We start from the raw sequence: 5,971 nt of genomic DNA on the forward strand, positions 1-5,971 counted from the left end.
GGGTGGGAATAATATTTTCCAAGTGACACAAGTGTGCAGTCTGAGTGCTGGGAAAATGTTATATTCTTACAATAGGAGGTGCCACTTTGAGAAAAGGTATCTGGAACTTGTGGCAGCACTAAACAAAATGGCAGCAGGGGAGGCAGTTTTCAGTGAGCAAGCTCTGTCTTGGATGTGTCTGTTTCTGTGTGAGGAGAACATTTTGTGGTAATGCCACTTCTGTCTAGAGCCCCAGTAACAACACATGAATAATAACTGTGCATGTACTGACCCTTATGGACTTTTCTTTGCAGGGCATGGCAATTCTGAACCAGCTAAGAGGCCGGGGATCTTAACTCATTAAGCTTCCTTATCTAGGGATACACATTAGCTCAAGTATAGTTCTGGCTAGCTAACCTTGGTTGGCACAGGGGTGAGAAAATGAAAAAAAGAAGAAGTGGTTTTTCTTGTAGAGCTCAATTTTGGATACAGAATATTGGTGGAATGGGATGGGAAGTATTTTGTTTCCATGTATGCATACCAATTCCAATCTAGACCACAGCTAGAGGAATTCAGTGACTCAGGATACAAGACCTTTCCCCTCAAAGTTAGCTGAGTTCCATATCAGTTAGCGACCCGAGGAGAAGGTGGGTGAAAGAGGTATGGGGCCTTTTCAATTTAGGGAGCACCAGTAGTGACCCAGTAAAAAAGATTCTGTTTCATAGTTTCTGTGTGCTTGTCTTAGCTTGTTCTTCTGCCCCCCTGTGGCTCATCCCCGTTCCATACTCAGTGGTATACAGCTGGGGATCCTTGTCGTAGGTGGGTGGCTGCTGGATCCTGTATGAATCACTGCCATTTGCCCACAATGTTAGATGGATGTGCTGCCACCCCCGCAGATTGGCACATCCTGTAGTGATGCCCAGGGAAGGGTTAATTTAAATTGGGCTACACTCCAAGGCCTGGGAGCTGCTCCCCACACCCCACCCCTGCGTCAGCAGCACAGCTCCACTCCCTTTCCCAGCAGCTGTGCTAGACCAAGCCCAGGAAAGGGAGGGAAACTGGGGTGTTCTCGGATATCAAGCCCTGTACTGGCACCAGGCCTGCCCCCTGCAGTGAGAAAATCTATAAGACAAAAAGAGTTGGACTGGATGCCTAACAGTTGGGCTATCATAAGCATCACAGAGTCCCATACTGAAAATTTTGGACTCACTGTGCCAGGCTGTGGGGTGTGTGTGTGTGTGTGTGTGTGTGTGTGTGTGTTTTGGCAGAAGGGGGATTACTGAAAGGGGCACTATAAGCTTATTAGACCTCCAGTTATGATGGGGGCAGGGCGGGGAGGGGCTGGGAGATCTTGTTTTGCACATTTTTAATAGGGCTAGTTGAACCTAATGCCCTCCAGGCAGAGAGGTCCCAGGTCTTAACTGCCTTTTCCCTCTCCATCCTCAGCAAGGGATGCTCCTTCCATCATTTGACAGGAAGTTCATTGTTGAGGCCCTGAGATCTGCCAGACAACACAGGAAGCAGCTGCTACCATGGCAATGATGTGTGATATAAGCAAACCTTGCGCCATAATGGGTGTGAGTGAGGATATGTCCCAATTCACAGTCTTCTTGCTGTCATGGGAACAGGGATCTGTGCTAGCTGGGCTGTTCTCCTTGATCTCCTCCCACTACAAGTCCTGACTGCTTCCCCTACTCCCCAGCAAGGACTGAAGTAAACAGGGTCATTGGGTTCACTGCCTGCCTTTACCTGTAGTGAAGCCTCAGATTCACCTAGCGAGACAGCCTCAGAGACAGACATACAACCACACAAAACAACCCTTCCCAGAAGACACACAGACAATAACATATTTGGCACATTACGCCAGAAATACCAAACAGCCAGCAACATAACCACAAAAGCTATGTGGCACTACATGGCAACAAAATCCATAAATCTAATACAACACAACCATATATATCTAAAAAAATAGTCCAAAGGCTTTGACCATAGGAGCCCAGATCCATAGGCCCAGAATGCCACACTGAGCTTCGGGAACGTATTGCCAACCACAAGCTGAAGCTATACTGTATATGTGTGTGCAATGCAGCCAGACATACGGCACACACTACCTGCCACGTAACAGAAAATGGGTCAATTCAAATGTTACACGCAATGTGTTGCATATCATACTCACTGTAGCACATAACCCCCCCTACACACACACACACACACGCATTAAAGGTTGCACACTCTATAAACAAACAACAGAGTCCACATGCACAACCAGCCTGAAACACATTATATGCACACTGTGCTTATGGAAAGCACGCTGCCTGCAACACACAAGACTGCCAACGTGGGTCCCCCCACCGCCCTGTGTATTCCACGAGAGTCATCCCTAGTGCACAGAGTGAGGGAGAGAAGTGTTAGCCTGAGCTGTTTTGTGTGTTGCACTCCCCTCCCTACTGTTTTCTGGACTACAGCCTAGCGGTGACTGCGGTTGCAAAGGGAGGGGGGATTGCCTCGCCCAGTGCATGAGTCACTGAGAGCAGACTTCCCTTCCCAGCAGGGCTCTGGGCTCCGCCACTTGCCTGCCGGGAAAAACTCAGTGTGCTCGCTAGGGTCAGACCCGTGGCTGCTCTGAAGTGGCCACTGGCAAGGGTGGGAGAGGGTCTCTGGTGAGAACAGCTGCTGGGCTAGGAGATGTGAGGAGTTTGATTCCAGTCCACCCACTCTGTCTTTTTGATAGTCTGAGTTCATAACATGCCTGCTGCCTCTCCCCCTATAACTTAATTTCACTGCTAATGCTTCCCCACTTCATCTGAATTCTTGGCTCTAAGTAAGCAGCAAAGAGGGGAGACCCACCCACCTCCCCAACCCCAAATAAAGTCTTATTATATGCATTTCTAAAGTAGATGTGCTTGACTGAGGGAATAATTCTCCTGTTCAAGGTAAGGGAAAGTGGTCAGTGCTTCAACCCTCCCTCCCCACTATGGTCTTTCCCTTCCCCCACATTTGGTATCCTTGTCTACCAATGTCAGACTACAGAATCTTGCACTGTAGGGACCCCAACTGAGGCCTGTCATTCTCCACCTACAAAATATTTTGTTGTACCCAGTGTGTTTTTCTGCATTTGGCTGTGCAATTCCTCTGCTCTTCATATTTCATAACCCCCTTTTTGACATTTGGGACAGCCCCAACTTGATTCTCCTTGCCCCTCACTGGCAACTGCAAAATCCCAGCGGGAAACCAAAGCAGAACCTGGACTGTGTTCCAGTTGCCTGTTGGGCAGCTTCCTCCTAAGCCCACCCACCAAGGGACTCAGTTGGAGTGTATCCTCTGAGGTGATCCTCCTACATCACCTCAGGATCTACTTCTTCAAATCCATCTCAAAATGTTACAGCATCTCCTGCACTTAAACATGCTCTGGATGGCTTTGTTCCTCCGGACACTGGCACCTAGCTGCATCCGTCCCTCCCTGGCCCAGGCTGTAATTAGTAGCTATTAAAGGTCATTAGGAGAGTTAATGACCAGGTAGGAACAACTTGGCCCCAGCACTGGGGTGTTGGCTTCCCTACCTGCCTGTTTACAGCTTTGCTAGCTACTGGGATACCACCACTAAGCAAAGACCAGACAGAACAAATGAAGCTTGGAAGGGAAGGATATTTGAGTGGGTCCAGCAAGGTAGAAGAAGTCAGGGCTGACTGCAGTCTTCCCAGGCACAATGAGTGATTACAGATGGAGTGGATCATGGGGCTGTATCTCCCCTTGGAGTCAGCACTCACCCCAGCTTCCTAGCATGGCTCTAGGGCAGGGGTGGGGAACCTTGGCCCTCCAGCTGTTTTTGAACTACAACTTCCACCATCCCCAGCTGGGGATGATGGGAGTTGTAGTTCAACAACAGCTGGAGGGCCAAGGTTCCCCACCCCTGCTCTAGGGAGTGTAGAACTCTGCTTTTCAAAAGCCACATAACCCCAAGGCCCTAAAAATGTCTGTCAGTAAAACATGTTTGGCAGGAGTTGGGGCATGAACCTCAGCATTCTGGCTCACTGCCAATCCAGCTATTTCCATTCTTCCTGCTCCCTAAAATTCCTGGGATTAATCACTTCCTGCTCCAGACCTTGGTGTTGTTTCATGCTGTTGGACTGGGTAACACACCTGACATGAGAGGCAACTGTACATCACTGCTAAGCAGGGTATATTGTGTAACCCAACACATCCAGCCAAGGGTGGCTCCAGAGGCGGGGGAAGTGGGACAAGCACCCTCTCAGACATGTAGTTTACCACCACCTCTCCCCTGCCCCACCACCCATCATTTCTGTTTCAGAAATCCAACATGTGGGACACAGCTTGTCCATTCAGAAATTCACTTTGCTCCTTCTGTGCCCCTCAGTTTTTTCCTCCTAGTGCCGCCACCGTATCCAGCCTCTAATTCCTGGTGTGTGATCCCCTCCACCACAAAAGCAATTCCATTTGCCTCAAAGTAGTGAAGGTCAGAACTAACTAACTGGGGGCAGCCAAAGATCCTGTTCCTGACCTCTGACTGCCATCCCTAAATATTCTTCCTTCCCTCTTGTTCCTCCCCTGTTTGCTTTTCTGTGAAATCATCTGTTTTTCACTGTGGGCGGCTTCTCCAACTAGGACGTGACTAGAGCAGAACAGCTGCCAAGGAACTGCACGCCAGAGACAGGGTGTGTGTATGTGCACAGAGAGGGTGGATATATATTTTGTGGGGTTTGTGATAGGATGAATTGTCTAAGTGTGCAGAGGGTAGGTGGGAGTGTGTAGGGATGTACTAGAGGATGTGGGAGGGGTGATGTACGCTGTGGTGTGTGCTTGATGCACAGTGTGTGTTTGACTGAAGAGAGTGCCGGGGGTTTTTTTGCTTCTATTGTGAATGTGTGTAGCGAGTGGAAGTGCATCTCAAGCGACTGACAGAATGCAGAAGGTATCTTCACTGAATAGATTGTACCTATGTATGTGTAGATTTTTATAAAGCATGTGTGCCTATGTGGTGAAGAAGGATCAGATCAAAAGTGTGGACACAAGTGAACATGTACAGAAAATGTATAAGAGTGCTGGAGGAGAGGCATTAATAATATGATCTCAGGCCAGTTTGCAAATAGCCACTTGCCTAGCGATGAGTAAGAAGTGCTTCTGGGCAACCATATTAGGGACATTTACAAAAGCTGTTTCTTTTAGGCCATAGATCACTGATACAAGTAAATGCAGACAGATGTGCTTATAAAAATATTGTGGACTAGCAATTCTTGTAGACTTATTTTGCAAGGCTGAATAAAGCACGCTGTGCATCTTTCACCTTCACTAGGAAATTCCTGCCACAAAGTCCAACTCTAGACAGAATATGGATTTGGCTAGATTTCCTCTGAACATTATTATGGCTAGATTTCCACATGAAGTTACCCTTGCTAACTTGGCAAAGAGGCACCTTTTAACATGGTGATTCTCTTTATTTAGCAGGGGGAGAGTAACTGGCCCTATCCACCCCCAGCACAGTACCTCCAGTGACTGTTGCTGGTGTCTGTCTTACATTTCTTCAGGGGCGTAGCTAGGGGAGAAGGGGCCCGTGTTCATCCCTCTCTCTGGCGGCCCCCCAGAGTGAGAGAGATAATGAAGAAAATAGGGAGGGATGGATCTGGAGGGCCCTCAGGAGCTGGGGGCCCGTGTTCTTTGAACCCTCTTGCTCAATTATAGCTACACCCCTGCGTTTCTTTTTAGATTGTGAGCCCTTTGGGGACAGGGGTCCATCTTATTTGTTTGTTATTTCGCTGTGTAAACCGCCCTGAGCCAATTTTGGATGGGCAGTATAGAAATCAAATAAATAAACAAATAAAGAACACAAAGCAATAAAGGGTGCCAAGACTGGCCTAACCAGTCAGAAGTAGTACTGAGAGGTTAGGCAAGGAAAAGGATCAGAGGTAGAAATGACATCATTTTTTTAAAAATGGCCCTAAGAAAACCTGCATTGTAAGGGTTAAGTTAGTTTCAC

Source organism: Hemicordylus capensis, chromosome 2 (genome assembly GCF_027244095.1).
Source record: "Hemicordylus capensis ecotype Gifberg chromosome 2, rHemCap1.1.pri, whole genome shotgun sequence".
NCBI lineage: Eukaryota > Metazoa > Chordata > Lepidosauria > Squamata > Cordylidae > Hemicordylus > Hemicordylus capensis.